This window comes from Amphiura filiformis, unplaced genomic scaffold, assembly GCF_039555335.1.
Source record: "Amphiura filiformis unplaced genomic scaffold, Afil_fr2py scaffold_186, whole genome shotgun sequence".
Lineage (NCBI taxonomy): Eukaryota > Metazoa > Echinodermata > Ophiuroidea > Amphilepidida > Amphiuridae > Amphiura > Amphiura filiformis.
Genome location: NW_027305650.1, coordinates 112,458 through 124,295, shown reverse-complemented (window position 1 = coordinate 124,295; position 11,838 = coordinate 112,458). Strand labels below are relative to the sequence as shown.

Here is an 11,838-nt window from a genome sequence, read left to right as displayed (position 1 = left end):
GAAATACACCAAAAATAGTGCACATCCCCATGCGGAAATACACCAAAAAGGTTGCATTTGACTGTTGGATAAAATGGGTGCTGCAGCTTTGGAGCCAAGGCAACATGGCGCATTACTTTGAAGATGGTAATGGGTAAATTACACTGTGCGCATACGGAACTGATCTCCGCATGCGGAGATGCAGGTCGGGATGTGCAGCTCCGCATGCGGAAATGCGTGACGGAATGTGCACATCTGCATGCGGAAATGCAAGCGGAAGTGTGCAGTACCGCATGCGGTACTGCACATAAACAGGTGCTAAAAAATAGTTCGAACTTACCAACAACAGTGGTTGTCCCTAGCGGAGCTACCACAGACGCAGGTGCAAATCCATACGCCATGAAGTTACCAACTTCACCCAAAATCATCAATGTTATACCACACCACCACATTCTACTTTTTAGATATTTGTTCTGTTGGAAGAAGGAGGATTGGTCCGAGTTTTCGTAAATTTGTTCAACTTCCTCTTGTCTTTGTAGACACGTTAAAGAGTATTTCTGAAAGAAACATATTTAATTGATAGAAAAAATATTGCATGATTGACGGTCATAAGTTAATAATATTAAATACAAGATAACAAACATTAACCGCTCCTCAATAAAATAATAAATTTAAAACAATAAAAGCATGCAAAAAGCTAATTCTGAACAAAAATTGACGGGACCTCCTCTCAGTATGTTTATTTTATTGGGCAAATACCGTACAAATTCGTTAATAAGCATATGCTTATTAAGCAATTCGTTAATAAGCATATGCTTATGAATTTTTACGGTAGGGTCTACCGTGCAAAATGTATTCACTTTTGTATAAAGTTCAGAAGATACACCGGGCTTTGAACCATAGGCGTAGATCCCGAGGAATGGGGGATTTACCCCCAATATTTTGCCAGGGGATGCTCCATACAATCACCCCCCAATGTTGACGCCTGAATATAGGTTTCTGACCAAATTAACCTCATATTTGCCCATTTTAGCCCCAAAAGTGCAAATTTTCTCGCGCTTCGCGCGCATTTATTCCACTTTTGCACCATATTTCATCACTTTAGCTTCAAAATAGCTAAATTTTTCGTGCGCTTCACGCGCATTTGTAACATAAACTTATTCTGTCGCCAAAAGTTGCTGGATTCATTATACTTCCAAGAATTTTTTCCAACCCCATCCCCCCAATGTCAAAAAGAAATCTACGCCACTGCTTGGAACTTTTGCATGATGTGCGTATAATATTATCAGTTCTATTATTATCTGCTGTTTATTCCAACAAAAATGTCATTGACTGCCTCATTGAAGAAGCAATTTACTCGTAAAATTGCACATCTCTGGATATAATAACATTAAATGTCGTCCTTGTCAAGCATTTATGCACTGTATCTTGTAAATGTGACTAATTCCTAATATGGAATTACTGACATTTACACAGCATGATACTCATGATACTGGTCTACAGTCTACAGTACGGTGTTTGTATTAATGATAATCAAATTTTGGTCCCCATTTGTCAATTTTTCTCATTTTTAGTCATTTTAATGATACTTTACTTTTTGTCGTCCCCATTTCATCCCTAAAAATGTATGGCTCCCCCTTGGCTACGCCATTGGGCGGCATTTGTATTTATATAATATGGCTACCGTCCGCTTCAAATTTCCAATAAAAGGATTTTTATTATCTAGGCCTATAGTGTCCTCAATGATTGTTGACCCATTACAGACGCCATGATAAAATATAATATTTTCTATTGCAATACATAGGCCTACTCCCTATTCCAGAAAAATACAGAACTACTTTTTGGGATTTAAACAATATTATATCAAGTTATGCTAAATATGAAAGATAGCTCAATCCTAATCATTCATTTAGTACTATGGAGGATTAGTTCACTATTTTACAAATTTCTTGAAAAAAGAGCCCAAAACATGCATTTTCAGTATTTTTATATATATATATTTTATATATATATATACAAAGTTAAAAACCCGACGTTTCGAAAAGACAAAACTTTTGTTTTTTAAGAAAATAGGAGCTCCTATTTTACTCCTGGAAAACAAAAGTTTTGTCTTCTCGAAACGTCGGGTTTTTAACTTTGTTTATATATTTGGCTAAGCTTTACTATACCCTACCACATTTGGCCGTCGCCGAAGCTACCCTAGTTTTAGCCCTGCTACACCGACGGCGCGAAACTCGATGATAGGATTACATTGAATGATGTATGGATTAACTCAGTGCAATAAATAAATCACTTAATTGAGCAAATTTAATAAACGAACGAGAGAGATTCAAAACAACATTGTAGTCATTTAATTAATAATGCCACTATATAATGAAGAAGAGGAGCATTATTAAATCTTAAATTTAATTAATATTCATAATTATTGCTTTGCTTCCCATAATCAGTCAGGAATCATAAATCTGCATAATGATCAGTTTCCATTCATTAATTATCTTATTTAAAGAAGAGATAAAAAATTATTAATTAACTTAAGAACATTAAATAAAAACATGAACTTTTAACAATAGTCAGTCATTAATTATAATATGTAAATTTTCTGATGCACACCAGGAAGGTTACCGTTGTTGCAGGGCTACAGCGACTTCGCCGTTTGATAATTAATCAATTAATTAACGTTCTTAAACAATTAACTTTTATCAATATTCAGTCATTAATGTTATGCCCATGAGGAAGGTTATCGTTGTTGCAGGGCTACAGCGACATCGCCGTTTGATAATTAATGAATTAAAACAAACAAACAAACAAACAAACAAACTTTATAAATATTCACCCATTAATGCGATGCCTATGAGGAAGGTTATCGTTGTTGCAGGGCTACAGCGACATCGCCGTGTGAACTTTGAACGACAATTTCTCAACAACCCTACTACCGATTTCCATGATTTTTGTACCAAATTTCTTCTTTTTAAAAGACCTTGCTAAGTAATGATAAAAATTATCATGATTATACGTCGTTCATAAAACGCCCCTACCACTCACAAGTTTTACTTTACATTGACCGCGTTCTACGTTCAATACAAATCTGAATAAAGATGGAAGATAATTGAATATATGAATACAAAAGCCACCTAAGTCCATACTTTGGCCAAATTGAGTTAAGCATGGGAAATTGTTGCTATACATAGGCCTGTCATATGCATGAAAGAACAACTCAAATTCATTCTCTGTGTCTATTGGGCATGTGAAAAATAGCATGTATGAAAGAATCACCCAATTCCATGATTTGAGTCTTGTAACACATTGATTGAAATCCAGTATGTATAAAAGTCCACTTGTAACACATTCATTGCTAGAGAATGACTTTTGAACAAAAAATGGGTTTAATAAAGGAAAGTGTGTGGTTTATATTACATGGCAGAATGCTTATCAACATTATACATACCTGTGTGCTTTATTTTGTATTATCTTACTAGTGGTAATCTCATTCTAACATTGTTGTCTTTGTATATGATTCAAAAAACCACCTAAGTCCAAAATTTAAAATGAACCCCACGAAGTCCCTGAAATGCTAATCGTCATACCTAATACAGGTTAATCCACTCATTTGCACGTAAAACTTACCATATTGACCAGGTAAATCTAACTGAAGGAATTAAAATGATACACGGGTTTTTCTCTCAAAATAACTTCACATGGACTTAGGTGGCTTTTGTATTCATGTATTCAATTACAAGTTCTGTTTCATTCACAATGTTTTGCTGAACTTGTAAAAGAAATGTCTTATGATGCTTATTTTTTCACCTAATTAGTCGGAACTGTATGAGCGATGAATGACCATTTTCTTCTTAATTAACTTTTCAGTGGTCACGGTCCTGTTTTTATTTATAACAACTGCAAAATATGAAATCGCATCAACCAGTGTATACGTCGTTCATAAAAGGCCACAACCAGTGATACCCAGGTGCAAAAGTTCTGTTTCTTCTTAATTAATTTTTCAGTGGTCACGGTCCTGTTTTTATTTATAATATCTGGAAATTATGAAATCACATAAACCAGTGTATATGTCGTTCATAAAATGCCCCAACCAGTGACAACCAGTGTAAACTAAGTTCTGTGCATTATGCGCTTACCAATGACAACTTAACTTATTGCTCTTGTCAACAAACAAGCAACTCCCCATTTCACATGTGCATCATATGTATATCGCCCAAGCATCATCATCTACAATCCAACGATCACTTGTATTAATATGCAAATATATGATTCAATACGTGCATGTTGATTAATAGGGATTATTTTTAACGGCTTTTTTAATAGTCGGGCATGGGCGGGCGAAGCATAAATAAACATGTGTTGGTTAATCCTAAAACCAAGCAGGTCATTAATTTTTATTCTTTAAATAATCAAATAATAAAAAAATCATTCGCGGCGTCGCTGTAGCACGGCAACGGCGGTACCTTCACCCAATGGCAAGGTATAGGCGTATACCTTCACCCAATGGCAAGGTATAGGTTAGCGGCGTCACTGTAGCACGGTAACAGCGATACCTTCCTCCTCTTCATTACATTTATTTGCTAACATGATCAAGTTATTACAAAATACGCAAAAAGTCTAGCTTTGCGCCGTCGCTGTAGCACAGCAACAACGATAGCTTCGCGCCGTCGGTGTAGCCCAGTAAAAAGGTATAGCTTCGCGCCGTCGCGGTAGCACGGCAACAGCGATACCTTCGCGCCGTCGGTGTAGTCCAGTAAAAAGGTATAGCTTCGCGCCGTCGCTGTAGCACGGCAACAGCGATACCTTCCTCCCCTACATTAATTTGGTGACATGACCAAATAAGGTATACCTCAATGCCGTCGGTGTTACCATACAGAAATATGTATACTTTCGCAACAGCGATACCTTCCCGCCGTCGGTGTAGCCCTGTAAAAAGGTCTAGCTTCGCGCCGTCGCTGTAGCACAGCAACAGCGATACCTTCGCGCCGTCGGTGTAGCCCCGTAAAAGGTATAGCTTCGCGCTGTCGCTGTAGCACAGCAACAGCGATACCTACCTCCCCTACATTCATTTGGTGACATGACCAAATAAGGTATACCTCAGTGCCGTCGGTGTTACCATATGGAAATAGGTATACCTTCTCGTCGTCTGTTTAGCCCCTCAAAAAAGTCTAGCTTTGCCCCGTCGCTGTAGCACGGCAACAACGACACCTTTGCGCCGTCGGTGTAGCCCATTAAAATTGTATAGCTTCGTGCCGTCGCTGTAGCACGGCAACAGCGATACCTTCGCGCCGTCGGTGTAGCCCTGTAAAAAAGGTCTAGCTTTGCGCCGTCGCTGTAGCACGGCAACAACGATACCTTCCTCCACCACACTCATTTGCTAATATGGCAACTTTAACAATTAGGCCTACATAAGGTGCACCTTTGCACCGTCGGTGTAGCCTTACGGAAATAGGTCTACCTTACCGCCGTCGGTGTAGGCCCCTCATAAAAGGTCTAGCTTCGCGCCGTCGCTGTAGCACGGCAACAACGATACCTTCATTCACCATCACATCAATATTCAATATTATGATACGTATTTACTCCATGAAATAAATGCTACTCATTCTTAATCAAACCACTCATTAACAATTAACATTCCTCTTATCAATATAACTTTAATCACTATTAACAATCATTGTTAATTACTTACAACAACCCTCTTATCCCTCACACTCATTATTATTATGTCATAATTATTAATTAACTACCATCGTCCTCTAATCCATCATAATAATCGGCCTCTTATACGTCACACTAATTATAATTATATCATGCTTATTAACATCATCTTTTGATGCGATCAATCATTATTACTTGAGTACATTAAAATCTATTACGCATAATTCATACTTATTAAGTCATTATATAATGCAATATAGTTATTTCATTATAATGCTTAAATTAAATTCAAATATGACATTACTACTATCTAGAAGTAACCACAATAATTTAATCGTTCTAACACTTATTACCTTGATGAATGCAAACTTCATTAAGTCAAACGCCCACATATACTTTATTAAAACCTGACTCATATACCTCTAATCTATCCCATTAATAAGTAATTCTCCGCCGACGCGACGTCGGTGTAGTTTTACCAAAAAAGTGCAGCTTCGCGGCGCCGTCGATGTGGTAGGGTATTCTAAAGGTACTCCATATATTTTGTGTTACTCCCCCATTGGATGTTGTGTCATATTTTCCCTGTTTTTAATTTTATCCATTGCTAGTGTGATGTTGTATCCTTTTGGGTCCATCCTTTGGTTCCCTGCTGGTCAGTTGGAACAGATTTTCCCTGTTTTTGGGGCGCCCGCCTTAAGCGGGCGCCCCATATATAGGCATGACTTTGTGAAAAGCTTCTAATTTCACTCTTGCTAGATTTACTTCGCAATTGTTTTGCTAAAATTATGCCCATATGCCCATCTCAGAAATAAAACCACAATTTGCTTGGATTTTATTTTATTATTGTTTTCTGATATGCACGGAATAAAATGTTGAGCGTATATTCTTTGTTTAAAATACAAAATTAATGGACTTATAAAAACACCTAATAAAATCCAGACCTTTGACCTTTGTATGCCTTCAACCAGTTTACCGTGTGTCTTAGAACCCGATAGACGGTGACATTTGACCATACACTAGGATCCACAACATGCTTATCTATCATGGGAACAGTTCTTAAACCTTGATGCTACCCAGTATTAAATGTTTCTTAATTAGAGCTATAGTAGGCCAAATGTTATTATTTGCATGGTATAATTGACTTGGAAAGTTTGTTTGCTGGGGAGTTATAGGCCTATATGTCAGAGTCAGGATGTAGGTATCATTATGCCTCAAATCACGAATTATTGTAAGATTTAGTGCAGAGTAGGTTAGATATGAAAATGGAAAGTTACAACAAATGACTATACACCTGATTCGTGAACTGTGTCATTTTGAAAGACTCTTCCTGTTTATCCTTCATCTCTATTTGATTTTCAGTGTATTAGCAAGTAGATGATGTATATGTATCACAGACGTTATACATTTATAAAAACTTAACGTTTTCTATTGGTCAACATAGGCGTAGATCCCGGGTGGGGGATACCCCCCATATTTTGCCAGGGGAGCTTACTTATTTGTGTCTTCTATACTATTCATCATATAGGCCTACCCCTGCATAACGAAATTCATCAATATTCAATATCCAAAGCAATATCCTCACTATAATAGGTCCCAAAAACAGAATTTTTCCCCAACCCACATAATCGCAAATTGACACGAAAGCTTCATTCCCATTTATTTCATCCAAAACGGTCCTGTCATACATCTTCCCCAATCAAACACATTTCTCTTGCATTTGATCATTTCCTACTCTTCCCTAGAAAAATCATTATAATACCAAATCTACACACCATGGAATTCACCATATCACGTCCAAGCACTATTCATCATATACCCCTGCATAACGAATTTCAACAATATTCAATATCCAAAGCAATATCCTCACTACAATAGGTCCCAAAAACAGAAATCCCCACCCCACATAATCGCAAATTGACACGAAAGCTTCAATCCCATTTATTTCATCCAAAACGGTCCTGTCATACACCTTCCCCAATCAAACACATTTCTCTTGCATTTGATCATCTTCTACTCTTCCCTAGAAACATCATTATAATACCAAATCTACACACCATGGAATTCACCGTCACGTCCAAGCTCACATTGGGCGCCCCATTCCTTTTTTAAAGGAATTTTTATTATACATTAAATGAGTTTGACCTCTGGAGTTTGACTAGATCGCCAGCCTCATCTTCTGCACTAAACACAAACCGAGATTTTAATATCAGAATGAAGCTCATATTTTTCTCATATATATAAAATTAAACGCTGGAGATATGTTTCGTTAATGGCAGGTTGGGTCATAAATACTTTGGTTGGTGAGGGGGGTGGAAAAGTTGGAACCTCGGCATTTATACACTTCCCGACCTATATGTTTTCTCTGCTTACCTGTACATTCATGGCAATGCTGATCAGTAAATTACCACCGATTGCTAACGCCGCTCCGATGATAATATCCTGGAAATAATTATACAGTCAAAACAGAAACTTAACAATTTGAATGTTACGTTAAAATCAGACTTGGACTTCCCCTCTCCTTTTAGTTATGTGTAATTTAGAATTGGGTAAATCAACCATGGAATGCCGGGAGTGCTCCGTCATTTGGAGGGGATGTTATGCCGTCATACATAGCTCGCAATGAGTTTCGAACGGCCACATAGTGTTGATTGTCCCATCAATGTTTCGATATTCTCCACATACTGATATGATAAAGCACTTTATTTAAAGTCTCCCTCCTCGGAGAAGTGAAATGATTAATTCTGCTGATATCCGTAAAACAGTTTGTCCGAAAAATCGGATAGTTTTCAATTTCCTTTAAACATTGCAGATTGATCAATTTGGGGAGGGGTGTTCCATATTATTTTGGATTTTGCCTGTCATTTTTGCACTCATGTAATTAACATTATGAACTGAGTAAAACCGATAATGATACCAATACTACACTTTAGAACCTTGGATTAACTTATAAAAATTCCTTTTTGGAACAAATCGCATTTTTAACGGAGTTCATTTACTGATAATTATGATGTCACAAAATGTGGAAAGTTGCAAACAAGGTCACATAGGCATTATTGGTTAACATGCATCGCTAGGTCTGTGTTATTTTTACAGCCTAGAGCTTTGTTGATCAAAGTGGAAATATAGGCCTACTACGAAATATATATTATTCAATATACCATAATAAAAATGAAATGCTTTATGAAAATAATGATAATAATGTGCCTTCATGGTTGGATCACTTATTAGGCACATTAACAAGTAAAAAAAAACAGCCTCTGGGTTGATAAACTATATTCCTGTGTTTATTCCTTTTGAAATCCACCCGGGGAGCATTCACTAAAATGGGTGACGAGGATGTGCGCCACATTGACCCCAATTTTTCAACTCCATCTCATTCAATGACCCCTTTTTTGTTTTACTGAACTCCCTCTCACTCAATGATCCCCCTTTTTAATTTCCTGTCACCTAAAGACCCCCTTTTTTCAATTTTGGTAAAAAAATGTATGATAATCTCTCACTGAATGACCCTGTTTTTTCATTATTTGTATTCAAATTGTTCAAATTTGACCTTTTTGGTAAGATTTTCCCCAGTCTCACGGACTCCCCCTTTTTTCGGTGTGTAGGCTCTCGCCGAAAGACCCTAGTTTCGAACTGCGGTCCGCACCGTCCTCGTTACTTCCAAAATCGAGTGCCCCCGGGCTTCTGAAAACCCACCCATCGAATACAGAAATCGCTGAATTTTAAAGGTACCCCAAAACAGGTAACCGTGGCACATCCCCGTACACCTTTGTGGGGTTTATCTCTTTCGCCTCGTTTGAGGCAAATATATTTCATTTTAGAAAATGTCTCCCGCAAAAAAAAAAAAAAACGGAAAAAAGTTGCTCTTCCCTTGATTCTTCATTTTTCCTTTCAGGAGGATTTCCTCAATGGTTCTCAAAAGCCGGACTTGAAAAGCACCATAAAATAATCTTTCGACACTATAAGGAAACATTTGTAGTTCTCTAAAAATACCCGCAATTGTTCTCAGAACCCTTCTTGGGGTTCGAGTGAGAGGATTACCTCACTTTAGAACCCTTTTGAGAAACTACGTTTGTAGTTCTCTAAAAAGACCTAATATGGTTCTCCATAAGGTTCTAAAAAGGGTTCAAGAGAGAGGAGGAGGAGAGAGAGAGAGAGAGAGAGAGTGAAAGAGAGAGAGAGAGAGTTATCTCGCTTTAGACCTCTTTTGGAAGCTAAATTTGTAGTTCTCTAAGACCTGGAATGGTTCTCCAAAAGATTCTTGAATTTTAAGGAATCCTTCTTGGTCTATCTCATAGAACACTTTTGGAAGCTACCTACCTTATTATCCACAACCAAGGTATAAAATTTCCCCATCTTCTGTGATATCGTTGTTGATGTGGGGGAAGCGACATCAGATTGTACCCACGTCATAACAATACTATATTGTTGTTATATTTTTGTGGAAGGCTTGAGGCCTACACCATAATCACAAAATCACAAATGGTTTGAAATATATCCGATGCACATAAGCCTTTAAGGTTGGAGTTTATGCAGTTGGTATACATATCCAGAATACAGCTGGATACCAATATTATAATGGTGATGTCTCGATCAGATCAGATGTAATTCAAAGTTGACCATTTTGTTTGAGTTGCTTTTTACTGGTAGATTTTATGAACTGATATCAACACATCGTCCAACTGAAGCATACAGTATTATGCCATGCCAGTCACGTTTAGAAGTAATGTAGGCCTATGCCTCTGCTGCACAAATGCTGAATTATTTCTGAATTCTGATGTGTAAAGCCACTGCAATGCAACCCAATAACATCTGTGTACCGGGCATAATCAAAGTACAATGAATATTCAAAGTTGGTTTAGGCACCAGGTTTTCGGTTTCTGAAATTTCTCCAGCACCAATTTCGACCACTACAGCATGGGCATCATAATTGGAGTTTGACCATATTTCAGATGATTTTGCCACATAAAATTGTACAATTCATAAAACGTATTGTAAATAGCACTAGTTGATCGTTGACCATGCAGAAAGAGAAAAGTCGTCAAATATCCGGGCAATATCCAGCACCTGGGTATGGTAAAGTGATTTTCAATGGAAAAGCAACATAATACACGTACATATGAAGATAGTAATAAAATATCACAGTATATCTGATGCTGGTAGAATATAGGTCAGTTTGCACATGTAGTTAATATATAGCTAGCCTCGCATCGCTTATATTTACAGTAACATTTATATATGTTCCAGCTCCTGCTCCTCCAGTATGAATTGGTGCTGGAAAAACTACCGGTAACACATTCTGGGTATCTGCCATTTGCAGGTTGAGTTTTACATGTTCTGCCATATGCACGGTTAACAGACCATAATCATAATTCAGTCAAATCAGAATTGGTACGGTATGTGCTTATTCACCTTTATCGAATAATACATTATGTGGGAGTCAGTGAATAACTGAATATAATACTCAACCATTAGACCGTAAAGGTGGAATTCCTACTTTGATTTCAGTGGCAGAGGGCAAAGGTCACCTTTTCTAAGCTTTTTCTATAGTTTCGAATCATCGGTGCATTTAGGCAGTGGCATAGCCAGGGGCAAAAAGTACAAGAAAGGGCTAAAAAATTTAAAAATTCGGGGCTGTCACCATCTCAGCGGGGGGACTTTACACAGGGGAAGCTTCCCCTTGCGCCCCCCCCCCCCCTCCTTGCTACGCCATTGCATTCAGGGAAAAATAAAAACATCGATGAGCGTTAAATGGAAATGAAACCGGAGAGGTTTTAAATATAATATTAAAATATATATTACATTTTATACCACATAGGCATATATTATAACTCTGCGTCGGAGATAGATAGCTACCAAGAATATAGATAGGCCCCTAGTCATTGATACCATGCAGCAGATAATTACTTTATTAATTTTGATACCAGTAGTATCTGGTATAGCTACTTTATCAATATGTGTAGCAGCAGTATAAAGTTACTTCATCAACAGTGGTATCAGCAGTAGATATTAGAGAGCTTGCGAAATGACGTTACTTTAACTTAAGGTGGTTTTGAATACATAATCCTCTATAATCCTCTAGACGTTAAAGTTAAAGTTAAAGTAACTTCATTTCGCAAGCTCTCTAATGATCAGCAGTATATACATTATGTCCCAAAATACAAGCGCAACACTTTGTGTTGCAGCGGATTTAATATACTCCTA

At 37.4% G+C, this 11,838-nt stretch overlaps 1 long non-coding RNA gene across 1 annotated transcript; it reads right to left on the bottom strand.

Moving 5' to 3' along the window:
- Positions 1-477: 477 nt before the first annotated feature.
- On the bottom strand, positions 478-10,971 carry LOC140145258 (uncharacterized). Its single transcript, XR_011858011.1, has 3 exons — positions 9,955-10,971; positions 8,005-8,073; positions 478-536 (listed from the first exon to the last, which is right to left on the bottom strand). It is a non-coding gene; the product is annotated as an uncharacterized lncRNA (long non-coding RNA).
- Positions 10,972-11,838: the final 867 nt, after the last annotated feature.